General features: G+C 34.7%; 1 pseudogene; it reads right to left on the bottom strand.

Moving 5' to 3' along the window:
• Nucleotides 1-641: 641 nt before the first annotated feature.
• Nucleotides 642-15,167, bottom strand: LOC114420917 (annotated as a pseudogene).
• Nucleotides 15,168-15,495: the final 328 nt, after the last annotated feature.

Genomic DNA, 15,495 nt, shown 5'->3' with positions numbered 1-15,495 from the left:
AAAATTTAAAATCATTTTTTTTATGATTTTTGCAAATTATTTTTTTGTCTCTAACATAATAAATTAATAATTTATGACAATTTTTAACTTTAATTATTTGAATCACTTAAATTTATATTTTAAAAATGAAAGTACTATAAAGTCCGTTACAAAATATTAAAACTCATCATAAAGTATCAATTTATTGTTAGAAGTAAAAAAAATAATGTCAAAATTCAGAAAATAAAAAAAAAATATTTTTAAATTTTAGGGACTAAAAAAAAAATCTAAATTCTTGGACTAAATAAGTAATCAAGCAAAAATAAAATTTTTTCAATTGTTGATAGACCAAACGAACTAAGCTAAATGACGGATAGTTCAGTGCGTAAAGACATTCTGCCTCTTGTCAAGGATGAATCTATGCAGCTAAATCAGATTTTAAAACTACATTATAAAGTGGAGCATTAACAGTGAGGAAAAATAAAATCTGAAGTACAACATTGACAGAAAGTCACGCGTTATAAATAAAATTAAAATGATAGGAAACAATATTGAAAAGACATTTGCCAGATCAAATGAAATCTGTACAATCATCAGAAGTAAATACATGCCTCTGAATATTTCTGGGTTAAAATAGTGTCCTTTAAGAAATGTGTACAATATTAAACTAGCAATACTAACAAATTGAATTATAGATGGCACTTGTTACAAAAATATGAAACAGAAACTTATATGAAAAAATTTGTGTAAACGAAATCACCACTCACCAAGGGAGAGCTACTATAGCAAGTGAGGGTAACTACAGTCTAAGCTAATTTCAACAAGATATAATATGCATGCTATAGTATAAATTACGGCGAAAAAATATTTACAATACGTCTCCCAATGAAATTGAAACTTAGATGACAAAATTTGTGTAAACGAAATCACCACTCACCAAGGGAGAGCTACTATAGCAAGTGAGGGTAACTACAGTCTAAGCTAATTTCAACAAGATATAATATGCATGCTATATTATAAATTAGGGCCAAAAAATATTTACAATACGTTTCCCATGTTTAAGAGTGAGACTTTTTTATCCCCCAAAATGACTTGATAAAAGTACTTTCTCCTCCCAAAGCATATGTAAAGATGTCAACAATCTGTCCTACGATGCAAGTCCTGCTCCACGAGGCATTTTCTTCGAATATGCTGCCACAAGATTTGATTCAACAACTCAATAGCTAACGAGAATAAAAGTTTATGGCATAAAGCAACAAATTATTTTTGTTATAACAATCAACAAATTCAAAATTGATTACTATGCTATACGCTGATTGTCCAAAATATCTCCCCTAGCTCACTATTACAATTACCTTTTTTGGCACTTATAGGTTAAATTTGAATTTATTTAAATGTTCAATGAATTAACTCATGGCATAACAATAATTCTTGCCAACAGTCAGTGGTATATCTTTGCAAGCAGTCTAATTATAAAAGAAGGGATATGTAACAAATTATCTAATTAACTATCCATTAAGTTACACAAGTTAAATGAAAAGAGCAACATTATATTCTCTTGTAATATTCTCCTATTAATCTCTAATAAATTATAAAGTGTTAAATAAAAATGGAGATACTACAATAGTTACACTAAACGGCCGAAAAATAAATTAACAGCATGTCATTCTATAAACTAGAATGGGCCATATTAAAAAATGAGGGATTATACTTCACAAACTAATGACAAGAACCTTTGTTTGCTGCAATCTACAACCTGATTCTTTATTTTTTTTTGCTCTGCAAAAATAATATTATATTACTGAGTACCAGTGGTACTGGAAGTACATATTACATTCAGATATGCTCCCTTGACATTTTGTATGCCCATGGAACCAATCTGATATAAGTTAGCATATTACATAAATCTGTTCTAAAATTCTATTTTCTTGCATTAAGAAATCCTTCTCTGATATTGGAAGGTCAATTATCTGTAAAGCTCAAAGGGAAATGTTGTTGACTCCTTGCAAAAATATAATGGCAATATAAAGATGAAGAGAGAGAAAGAAAGATCATACAGTCTTCAACATCCTTAAGCTGGTAATAGTGGGGGGCTATCTCCACCAACCACTCTGGCTTCAACTCCGTCACCTGCAATTTGTGTATGCGATTTCAGCTACTGAAACATCCATTGAAAGAAGTTGTGAAACATTTGAATTGGTTAACAGTTAGGAATACCTGTCTCATATACTCCTTGGTTGAGAGTACTAGTTCATGGTATACAACCCATCTGGGAAGAACCTACGAAAGGTAAACAAAGAGAAAAGATGAGATTTTCTTTACAATACCAATATCAGTCCAATGCACATAAATGCAACATAAAGTTGTTTGATTCTCTTTTCAAATTGCCTCAAATTGGAATAAAAACACGCACACACCAGATTGAATTGTTAGGATTTCTCTAAAAATTTAAGGCTCAAGCTCAGCAACATACTATAGAAAAAAAATTAGTTCCTTTATGATCATAACAGGACCAGGTTACATCAATATTACAGTTAGTGAAGAAGATATTCAAGTCCATAGCACTAAATATCATGCTACTCAAGCTGTTCCTATAGATGATGAAGACTCTCCATAGAGCGCATCCACATTTGCAAATTCTTATATTTTGATGATTCAACTCCTAGGTTAGAATTTTCATTTGGATGTAATTTTTATTACCTTTTTATCAATAAACATTGAGGGTCCTAGGGTTTATCAAGTCTTAAGTGATTTTAATTATATCTATTAAATTAATGATGGCTTTGGCATGATTTGTTAGTTTCCATCTTAAAACCAATTGGAATTAAGTGAAGTTGCACAACATATTATATAAGCTCCAGTTGAAGAATTGAGGCAAGCAACGTGGAACTTCCTAACACACACCACCAGAGATGTTTGCCAAAATGCCTACAAGAACTAGAGAGCCTAATAGAATAGGCAAGAATCAAGATGAGTTATAGGCTCCGATACCATGTTAAATTTCATCATAAAATCAATTGACATCAAGTGAAGTTACCCAATAGATATATAAACTGCATCCCGAGAACTAAGGCCAGCGATGTACGACTTCCTAACATTATTATGTTTGACTTTGGTATCAAAATTATGTTGGAAAATTTTCTTGAAAATTGAAAACTTTGTAATAGATTCCGTTTGGGCTATATAACTGTAGTAATCTCTATGTAATAGATTACTCATCAACTAATGTTAGATTACCTCGAATATTTGATTATCTATGACCAGTAATCAATTACCTAAATGATTATCTCTCTTTCAGATGTGTTTTTTTTTTGCTACTCACGCCTACAAAAGGTTTGAAACCAGCCCTTTCTTCTCTCCTTCGGCTGAGAACAATGCTACTCTGCCCACAAAACTCCCACCCCAGATTGTTTCCCCTATTCCCTTTGTTGCACCAGCTTCAATCATTAATTCGTTGTTCGCACTTCACCTCATTTGACCACATACCAGCAACAATATTGACCCAAACCCGTGTCTCCTCCTTCATCCAATCCTTTAGATTCATCTCTTGCCCCAATCAACTGTCCAAGTACATAGCCTGCACTTGGGCTTCCCATCTCGTTATGTAGAGGTATTTGATCCTCTCACAATCCTAATCCTCTCTATGCTTGTATTTTAAATTATGAGCATTTATCTCCCTCCTATTTCTCTTGTCACCTCATTTATCAGATGTGCTATTCTCTTCATGGTTTGAAACATCCCCCTTAGGCCTGGTATGACATTAGAGTTCTTCCTTGCTACAATTGGCATGGCTGATCACTCTATTTTCTTCATTTATTCTCCTGAAGACCATTACATTTGTTGTCTATGTTTACAATATTGTCATCACTAGCGATGATGAGGTTGGCATCCAGCACCTAAAAAACCATCTATACCGTCAATTTCAAACAAAGATCTGGACCCTCTCAAATATTTATTGGGAATTGAGGTTGCCTAGTCCCATTTCGGTGTTGCCATTACTCAAAATAAGTATACATTGGACCAAGACAAGACCAATATGCTTGTCTGTTCTCTGGATGCTCCCTATGACCCTATTGCTAACCTTCTTTGATGCAATCCTACTCCGCAAGGACATTGGATAGAAAAACTCCAAGTAGATTGGGCCAGAGATGCAAGAGAAGGCCCTAGGGTTCTTATGAGCCTTAGGGTAGATTTCGGGCCCATGGGCTAAGTACGAGTCCGCTTATCTTTGTAAATATTAGATTAAGGTTTCATTATTTTTGGGCCTTGTATTTAGGGCTCCATAATGTAGGTAGGGTACCCTAGAAATATAGGATTTTTCAGCCCTTGTATTTTAGGGCACCTAGACTAGTTTTTGTATTAGGGGTAATTTTGTAATTTCACATGCACTAAGTGGATATTTGATGTGTGTGGTTGGAAATAAATTTAATTGAATTGGTAGAAGCCCAATCCAATTAAATTTTAGAGGGGGAGGTGAGCATTTGCTTACTACACCCCATTGCCACATCATATAGTCACACTTTGTGCATGTCCTTCATGCTTTTCATGCCTCATGACACCTAAGCACACTTAGTGGAGAATCTTGGAATTGATCTTGGATTAGTGGGCTGAACCATAACTAAAATTCACTAATCATAATTAGTGAAATTTTGGCTCCAAAGTTTGGCTCCACAAATTCAATTTCAAATTCAAGTGAAATTTGAATTTTCCTCCAATTTTGTGTGACACTTAGGCTATAAATAGAGGTCATGTGTGTGCATTTTTTTCAACTTTGATCATTTGAATATTAAACTTCAGATTTCAAAGCTCATTTGGAGCACAAAATTTCGTGCTCTTCTCTCCCTCTCCCTTCATTCATCTCCTTCTTCCTCCAAGCTCTTATCCATGGCCTCCTATGGTGGTGAGCTTCTTCTAGACTCATCTTCTCCTTGAAGTGGCGTCTCCTCTCTCTCTTCCTTCTCCATTCCGCTGCCATTCATCTTCCAAGAAGCAAAGGAATCCATTGATGAAGAAGATCCTAGGCCTACAAGCTCCAATGGAGCTTGCATCATGTGGTATCAAGAGCATCTTCATCTAGGTGATGTTCTTTTGCTTCCTCTATCTTTTTGTTCGGTGAATTCTCTTTAATTCCTTGTTCTTCATCTTATTCTCCATGTATATCCTCCATTGTCTTGTGGTTTGGTGCTATTTAGAGTAGATTAAAAAAAAATAAACCGATTAAATCTTAGATCTACACTTGTTCTTGCATTTCTATGGTTCAAATTTTGTAGATCTACTCTTGAATCTTGTTTTTGTGTTGATTTTAGGTTCTATCAATTTTCATTCATAATATTCTTGTTCTGAACCTTTAGATCTAAATTTTGTTCCAAAATATTGATTAGAAAAAAAAAACACAAAAATCTAAGTGTAAATCACTTAATCCATGTTGTCTTAGAGTCATGTTTAGTCATAGTAATTGTCACATTATGTTCTAAGCTTGTGTTGAATTTTATTTTGTTGATTGAATTCTAGATACATTTGTTCATGTATTCTTGTCATTCTTAGCCTATCTTTTGAATTTTGAGTCTAATTCATGCATGTTATTTAGTTCATAACATGTTCTAAATCAATTCCTAGAAGTAGTCTTGTTCTTGAACTTTTTTTTTTTGCTTTCTAAGTTTCCTACATGATGCCTATGATGAAGTTGAGTTGTGGTGCTGAGTTGTGGCTGGATTTGTGAATCAAAATAAGTCTTAAGCTCTCTTTAATTGTGTTATTCAAGATAATTGAGCATAAGCAAACACAAATTGTAACTATCCAAGCCTTAAGCAACATAAACACTACTCTTGATTTCTAGGCTGAAATCGCTGGTGCTGGCAGCTTGAACATACGAACTTGTATAAATTACTGGGAATTGGTAACTACGTTTTTTGAGCTGAAACTTTTACTGAATTTTCTAGACATCTGGACCAAAATTATAAAAAAAGAATCAAGCGATTTGGATTAAAGAAAAAAATAATAAAAATCTCACAAGTTGGCAGAAAAATCAGTGTCCAGGAAAAAAAAGAAAAGTGAAAGGAAAGTGTGCTTGTTGTTTTGGCTCAAAATTTGTTCTATAATTGGTGCATATTTTATACCAATCCTAGTTCTGAAATTTCAATTGAACATTATTGTGAAAACAAGTGCCAAAACTAGAGGTTTCTTGAGTCTTTTTTTTTAGAGTTTTTCTACTCTACTCTAGAGCCATTCTAGGTTTCTCTTTGAGTCCTAGCTTGCTTTTTGTGCTTTTCATTGCTTTAATTGTTGAATAATCCTTGGAAATTTGTCTTGTTAAAACTCTATTGGTTTAGCTTTCATTTCATTTTTTTTTTGTCTTTGGTTATTGCTTGTCTCTTTGTTTCCTTGCTTGTGAGTTGCCATATAGGGAATTGGAAAGGAGGATTGGTGCCATATCTTGAAGAATTTGAGTCAAGAAGCAAGGGGCCAACCACCTTAAGAGCTATTGGACTAAGAAGCACTCCAAATTGAGTGAAACACTAAAGAGAGAATAGCCACCACAATTGAGGACTTTTTTCTTTGTAATTTTGTAATTGGCAATTTGCTTTGCTTTCAAATTTTGTAACAAAAAGGCCTTTCATTGGAAGTAAGTTGGGAGCCTCCGCTAGGTCACCCTACTTCCATTTGTGTGTAATAATTTTAGGCAATTTCCCCTTAGGATAGTGAGTGTTTTGTTGGGAACCTTAAATGAGGTCATCCAAACACTCTTAGGATCCGCCTAGTTTGCATTTCTTGCACTTTAATTTCTTGCTTATTTTCATAGCTTATTTCCTTTACCCTCCATTGTCAAACTGCCTAGATAGCTTGCCTTTTACTAATTAGTTTTTACCTTATCTTTCACACCTCTTTTAGTGTTTATTTTGGCTAGTTTCAACCATAGTTTATTTTACCTTTTGTTTTCAAACCCCCAACAAGAAAGAACCATAACTTAGGAACCAACATGAGTCTTCATTCTTCATCTAGTGTTAATGGTGAGGGTTCTACTCCTAAGGACCCCTTGTATAAGATATTAGATGAGTTGAGATCCCTTAAGTTGTGGAAAGAAAAACAAGAGAGAAAAGAAAAAGGTAAAAAAAGAGTGGAAGAAATAAGTCAAGATGAAAGAAAGAAAATAAGAGAGGAAGAAAGAAGAAAAATAATGGAAGAAATGAAAAGAGAAAAACATGTCTCCTATAGTAGTCATAACTCTTGCAAGAGCCTAAGTGAAGAACTTCGTGACTATTATGAAGGAAGGCATAGGTCACATCTTAGACCTCACTCCCATAGGAGAGAAAATGAAAGAAAGCCTCAAGAGGTTAACATTAAACTCCCATACTTCCATGGAAAGGACAATGTAGAGGCCAATTTAGATCGGGAAATAAGGGTAGAGCAACAACTTAAAAGGAAGTCTACTTCAAAATCTTATGGCTCTCACTCTTATCCAAAGAAAGACCAAGGTCAAGGAATCTTAGGGGTGAGACCTTCTAAGCCCAAAGATGATAAGGGGAAGACAATAGAAAAGCAACCCCTTAAGGTTAGTATGCAAGAGAAGACTAGCTCCATGAAGTGCTTTAAATGTCTTGGAAGAGGACACATTACTTCTCAATGCCCCACCAAGAAAACCATGATTATGAGGGGCCAAGACATTTATAGTAGCCAAGATGAGGCTACTACTTCACCTTCCTCTAGTAAAAGTGAAGAAGCAAAAGGGGAAGAATCTAGTGAAGAGATCTACCCCCAAGAAGAAGGACAACCTTTAATGGTTAAGGAGAAGTGTAAGGAGGTAAGTGTCTCCTCCAAGAGGTTAGCTAAGAAGGAAAGACATTTTGAAATAAAGACAAATATTAAAGAAATTTCCCTTCTTAGACAACCTCCACATTTTCTCCTTTGTAAAAAGACACTTGTTAGCATTGCCACATCTCTTAGGCTTGAGTTTATTCCTCAAGTAAAGGAGTTGTTGGATGAGGGTTTGGTTCGCAAGAGATTAAATCCTTGTACTTTGTTGGTGCCCAAAATAGGTATTATTAGGCACCAAATCCCTAAAATAGGTGGTGTGATGAATGCTTTGGGTGGTGCAACACTCTTTTGTAAAATTACTCATGCACCCAACATCTTCATGATTTGTGTACATAGGGACTCATTAGGTAGGTTTGTTCTTATTTTTAGTTTCAATACAAACTTAGGCACTCATATGGGACACCTTAGGTTTGTCATACTTTTTGGTAGGAATAATCAACATGAAAATACAGAAAAAGGTATGTTCTATTGCTTTGCTTTTCTTAATTTTTTAAATTGTGATCAAAGGGTTCCCATGAACCCTAAGAGAATAAAAGTCATTCCTGAGTGGCCCGCTCCACCAAGTGTAAGAAAAATTTGGGGCTTCCAAGACTTAACAAACTTTTACAAAAGGTTTGCCCCATATTTTTCTATACTTGTAGCACCACTCATTGAGTTGGTGAGGAACCATGTTCCTTCATGGGAAGATGCCTAGGAAATGAGTTTTCAGACCTTACCTTACTTCAACATACTAAACACCACTAATACATATGTTTTTGTTCTTTTTACAGGTGTTAAGGGAAGGAGCCCAGAGTATCAAGAACCTCAGGATTTGAGGTCAAATCCTTTTCAAGGGGGAGGGAATGATGCAATCCTACTCCGCAAGGGCATTGGATAGAAAAACTCCAAGTAGATTGGGCCAGAGATGCAAGAGAAGGCCCTAGGGTTCTTATGAGCCTTAGGGTAGATTTCGGGCCCATGGGCTAAGTACGAGCCCGCTTATCTTTGTAAATATTAGATTAAGATTTCATTATTTTTGGGCCTTGTATTTAGGGCTCCATAATGTAGGTAGGGTACCCTAGAAATATAGGATTTTTCAGCCCTTGTATTTTAGGGCACCTAGACTAGTTTTTGTATTAGGGGTAGTTTTGTAATTTCACATGCACTAAGTGGATATTTGATGTGTGTGGTTGGAAATAAATTTAATTGAATTGGTAGAAGCCCAATCCAATTAAATTTTAGAGGGGGAGGTGAGCATTTGCTTACTACACCCCATTGTCACATCATATAGTCACACTTTGTGCATGTCCTTCATGCTTTTCATGCCTCATGACACCTAAGCACACTTAGTGGAGAATCTTGGAATTGATCTTGGATTAGTGGGCTGAACCATAACTAAAATTCACTAATCATAATTAGTGAAATTTTGGCTCCAAAGTTTGGCTCCACAAATTCAATTTCAAATTCAAGTGAAATTTGAATTTCCCTCCAATTTTGTGTGACACTTAGGCTATAAATAGAGGTCATGTGTGTGCATTTTTTTCAACTTTGATCATTTGAATATTAAACTTCAGATTTCAAAGCTCATTTGGAGCACAAAATTTCGTGCTCTTCTCTCCCTCTCCCTTCATTCATCTCCTTCTTCCTCCAAGCTCTTATCCATGGCCTCCTATGGTGGTGAGCTTCTTCTAGACTCATCTTCTCCTTGAAGTGGCGTCTCCTCTCTCTCTTCCTTCTCCATTCCGCTGCCATTCATCTTCCAAGAAGCAAAGGAATCCATTGATGAAGAAGATCCTAGGCCTACAAGCTCCAATGGAGCTTGCATCATTCTTCCAGGTCAAGGAGCCATTGAAAGACCTGAGAAGGTATTGACTCCTAGTAGGCATCACCTTTGTTGTAACTGCAGTGGGTTAGTTTCTGAATTCCACTTGTGATAGTCATAGGATGTTGTATGCATTATTCATTACATAAAAAATGCACCAGGTAAAGCATTATTATATGAGGACAAAGGCAAAGCAAAGATCACTTGTTACTCTATCTTGTTACTCTAAGGAGTGGGCAAGGTCACCTTTACAAAAAAAATTGGTTCAATTTATTTGAATTGTTTATTACAATAATACAACACAACTCTTTTGATGTTAACTAGAAATAGGGAAGGGAGCAGTCCATTAAAGCAACAGATGTTATCAGCAACATAAAAGAAAAGTACCTGTGCCAGCCCCAAACTAGGATGTATGTGAACAGTCTGTGAATGTTTAACAGTTCGATATGATCCATTCTTTTGCAGCCGTGCAGAGTGTGGGAAAAACCCTGCAACAGTTAAAATTAGATTCAGTATAATAAAAAAGATCTGCGTTGCAAGAAATTATTAGTCTTATAAGTTTACTAGATGTAATGGATTTCTTGATGGCATCTAAATCATTAGCATCTGAAGTTAGTTCAATCTCAACCCTCTCTAAAAGACCTGCCAGTTGATCACGAATATCCCTAGCCCGTTTCATACTCCTTACCTGAACATCAAAATAGCAAACAAATTTAGAATATTACAGCAGAAATCAACACGGATGCATAAAAGCATTTTAACAGAGGAAAGAAGACCAAAGTATCAAATTGTCACAACCATAAATCATTATCATTTCACTGACAGATCATTGTTGAAATAGTTCATTGGTGATTCAAAGTGACAGGGGAACTAAACATGGACAGCATTGTCATAAGCTCACATACAAGTTCTAAACTGGTCTTTTATGAAACAAATACTATCAGTAGAATAAATTAAAAAGTAATAAAAGAAATGGTAAGATATCCTTCAAGAAACCCAAAAAAGGAAAAGTAGATCAATAAAAAGAAAAGGACAAGTAGTAAGTACTAAGTACAACTTCACAAAACTAGCTAATCTCTTTGCATAAGAAAACCCACTAAAGTAGCTATCAACCTAACACGACAAAGATTTACCACAAAAGCATCACACATCTCCGCGGTCAATAAGGAGAAGATGGAGATAGTTTTTTTTTATGGTAATAATAAATTTTACAGTCTTCAGATTGTCCAAAATTTTCCAAGATTATTATATTTAAACTCAAATGATTTCTAAATGAACTAACAATTAAACAAAATTAAATTTAGAAATAGTTAACTAGAGTAACATTTCTAAATTATCACTACTTATTGTACTTAACCATGTACAGACGTGTGTACTAATTTCTTCCAGCATTTTCACTAAATATGGACGCACCAAATACTGGGTTTGTAGTTTGTTAGACAAAGACCCATACCTGTATATAATTCTCATAACACCATTGCATTGAATAATTTGTCTCCTTCCATGAATTGTAGACCTGAATAATAATAATAAGGTTCAGTAAAAATCTAGACTGAAGAAACACCAATTATCAATTATAAACAAATATGCAATCCAATGATAATCTGGCCATGTCCTACCCAGGTGAAAAAGTAAATACACAACAAGCACAAAATAAATATTCAATCTATAATTAGATCAACAATAGAGTCTAACATTTCACAGAAAGGAAATATGGATATAGATAAGATGATAACCAACAAAATACAGAAAAAAAAAGTCAGAAGAAACAGAACCTTTAGCAGCGCCATATGGTCTCCCACATTTCCAGTGTGAAAATTCAGCCTTGCATTGTCTGCATGTACTTGTTTATCTTTTGGACGGTAAAATATTGAGTTTCCAACCGAAAGCATAGCTGCAATAGAAATGATATCATCTGAACACTTGTAATTTTCTGAAGCCACTATCATTTTTTACAACATTGGATCAAGTGGGAACTCTGCCATCTGTCTGCCCACCTTAGTTAATTCACCAAGCTTATTTAACGCACTTAATGCAAATAGAAGCTCCAAAGCTTTCAATAAGGCCTCAGCAGGTGGATGATCCATAAAATCAAAGTTCAATAAGTCATGAATACCAAGACTTTTTAAAGTCAAAACTACATTTGCAAGGTTAGTCCTCTGTATTTCTGGTACAGTGTTATCATCCAAATCATTGTGATAATTTTACAGTGTTATCATCCAAATCATTGTGATAAATTTTACAGTGTTATCATCCAAATCATTGTATGCAGTATACAGTCGGAAGCACTTTCCAGGACCCATTCTTCCAGAACGGCCAGCTCTTTGATTTGCTGAAGCTTTTGAGATGGGAGTTACTAGCAAAGACTCCATTCCTGTTCTTGGATTATAACTTTTCATCTTACAGAATCCTGGATCAATAACATACTTGATCCCATCAATTGTCAATGATGTTTCTGCAATATTAGTAGCAAGGACAACCTTTCGTGCCCCTTCGGGAGTGGGTTCAAATATTTTAGCTTGTAGTTCAGTTGGAAGGTTGGCATATATAGGGCATATTATTAACTCAGAAATTTTAGTCCCCAAGCCTCTAGTTCGATGCTTCAAGATTTCTTCTGCCGTTTCAATTTCTTCTTGACCAGTAAGGAATACCAATATATCTCCAGGAGGTTGAGTGACATGGATTTGAAGTGATGTGACAATAGCTGCATCTAAGTAGTCAGATAGCTTATTTCAACAGGATATCGTCTCCCTGGAATTCTGAATATTGGCGCAGAATCAACGTAATCACTGAATTTCTCTGCATCAAGTGTAGCACTTGATATCAGCAGCTTGAGATCAGGCCGGAAACGAGCAATATCCTGTAACAAAAACAGAGTAAGCAACCATTTTAATCCCTGAATATATATTCCACTGTCACATTTTACCTTAAAACTAAGGAAATTCAAATAAGTCCCTGAAAGTTTAATTCATCAAACACATTAATCCAAAATTAAAAAAAAAATGTGCAACTCAAGTGATGATATTATCATATGTTTAGGGACAAAAATGATAGTATGTGGTTAAGTTTAAGGACTTAAACAACTAGAAATTTATGGGACTTATTTGAAATTTTTGTAGTTCAGGAACTAATGTGACAACACTATATACTTCCAAGGACCAAAATGATTATTTACTCCAAAAACAGAGTGTGTGAGTAAGTACACAGGAGGATATTATAATGAACAACTACAAATAAGATTATTTATTCATTTAACCTGAACATAACTGGCATAAATTCCACTAACAATTTTTCACAGGGTTGGGCAACATAACACTAATTACAGTAATACAACCACATGAGATAGGCAAGCAAGGTTAGTAGTTTGATTTACCCTATCTAGCCACTAAGTGTCTATTTATTTTGAATTGGAGTGACTACTTTCTTAAAGAATAATTGATTTGGAGTTCTTGATGAATGTTGGGTGTGTCTATATACTTCTAGCCTAGAGCAGAAACTTGGTGGTAGAGTGCAATTTTTTTGTTCTACCATGCATAAGGTTGGAGTAGAATGTAGACATCTTCAAAGGTGTTTCTATGCCCTTACATATGCTATGGGGCAGGTTTAGTGTATGCTCTTTCATTGGTGCTACAGCTATGGTCAGTTAAGGGGGACTAAACAATCTTAGATGTGAATAGAATGGACAAATTTGTTGCTAGTTTAAAACTGAAAGTTTGAATATCCTTGTTTCTTGAGGGCCCTTTGGTCATCAAGGAGTCCCTAATTGCATTATTCCTAGTTTCTCTCCAATAAAACTTCTTCATTTATAAAAAACAAGTAATACTATTATAAAACAATAATAATAATATACACCAGAGGTAAATAATAATATGAAAATCTTAATTTTTATATAAAAATATTATGCATTGTTAACCATCTAGCTCACAATTTCCCTCATTCTTTCCAATAAACTTTCTTCTTTTATCCATAAGAAAGCATTCATGCAGCTACTACTTAACACCCTAACTTAAGCAGTGGTATTAACCAACAACAACAATAATAGTACTAATAATCATTAAAGAAAAATGACCAAGTCACCTAACCAAATCAATTTGAACATTGACAAGTACCTTCCGTGTCCCTGCTGCATCTCTTTCTCGCATATGCTGCTCTAATTCCTCCTTCTCTCTTTGATCTTTCAATCTTTCTTCTTCGGACTGTTTGCAAATAAGCAAGCAATCATATCAAGACAAGAAACGGATAATAATAATAATAATAAATGCTTTTACAAAACTGATGTAATAAAACATCATATACACAAAGGGAAGTTTTCTTAACAAATTCCGCTTTCACATTATCAACAAAAAATAGACTGCACAAAATCTAGTTTTCTTTTGAAAACAAAAATCATATTTAAGTCAGGCAAATAATAGCTCATTACCACCATGGCACATATGAATCAAAATATCAGTAAGAGACCTAATTACCCTATAAACAAAGCCAGAAACTCAATGATTAATAGAGTTGAATATGTTTATTAAAGATTACTGAAATACAACTTAGGAAAAACAACAATCTAGCTGGCAGTGCAATAACATACATAAATCAAACAATTGGATATGACAGAAATTTCATTATCAGTTACAGACTATGTCATGTATAGCACATTTATTTATACATTTAAAGGGGGAAAATACCTCAGAATCACTAACTTCATCAGGGGAAGTTCTTCTCTTAACTTGTCTCTCCTTTTCCTTTCTCAAAATTACCTGCAGGATTGCATTTGGTGAAAACAAGTCACATGCTGTTAGAAGAACCATTGACTAGAAGCTTACTATGATCAAGAAATATGTAATTGAATCTAATAGGTTATGAGCACATTGCCTCATCATCTTGAACTTCAGTTTTCTTCCTGAAACATTTTTTATGGTTGTCAGACCTTCTAGATGATGCAGTAGTTACTGAAGATTTATCTACATAGTCATCGTCACTATCGTCATCAGCCTTCAAAATTGAGTAAGTAAGTCTTCTGCTTCCTCGCCAACATTGCAGCTTCTCTCTCTGGTTTCTGATATTGCTGATATAGAATGCAAGAGTATCAATAGACAGCAGATAATAGATATTTCTACAGGAAAGGATTTGCAAGACAAACACCACAAAGATGGCAGTATATTATCACTGCACGTTAGATAAAATAGAAAAACTCACATTTATACCAGATGATCTATGAGGAACTCTTGAGTAAATTTCTTCCGCAAATGCATGAGTGTCCATTGACGAGATCCCAAACTCCACTAGTTTGCCCACCAAATGAGCTGGAGAAGTAGCTTGCTTGGCTGCAAAACCAAAAAAGAGATTACCAAAATACTGCACATCAATCCCAGACATGATTTCCAAATTGACTATAGAAGAATTTTTAAGGCGACAAAACAATATTAAATGAATTACATAGTCCAATCATGAACTGGACAACTGTGGGCTGAGAATATCCCAGTATAGACATCAACTTATCTGATACCCATGTCTTTAGACTGTCATCACTCCCCATTGTTTTTTTTTTTTTTTTGCTCAGCAAAAGTAATGATATATTATATAAGAGTACCAGAGGTACTGTGGTACAGTATAGGATGCATCACTCCCCATTGTCACTGCATAAAGTATATAAAATACAATACATCAGCCTAATTTCGGAGTACTTGGTTAGGAAACATGACAAGAGTGGCTCTGAAGATGATCTTAAAAATTTAAAATTCTTGTAAGCCCAGATAGAACTTGATCCATAGTTGCAAACACAAGTAATATATAATCTTTGCATCTAATGTTAACAAATGTCACTGGAAGGTGTAACCCTTATTCTGGTGGGAGTTGCAAATTCAATGACAAAAAAAAATTATGTATCTTCCTTGCTTAAGCAATATCCGATA

This window comes from Glycine soja, chromosome 8, assembly GCF_004193775.1.
Source record: "Glycine soja cultivar W05 chromosome 8, ASM419377v2, whole genome shotgun sequence".
NCBI classification, from domain to species: Eukaryota; Viridiplantae; Streptophyta; class Magnoliopsida; order Fabales; family Fabaceae; genus Glycine; species Glycine soja.
The sequence above is the reverse complement of the archived record's forward strand: the minus strand, read 5'-3'. Positions and strand labels throughout refer to the sequence as shown.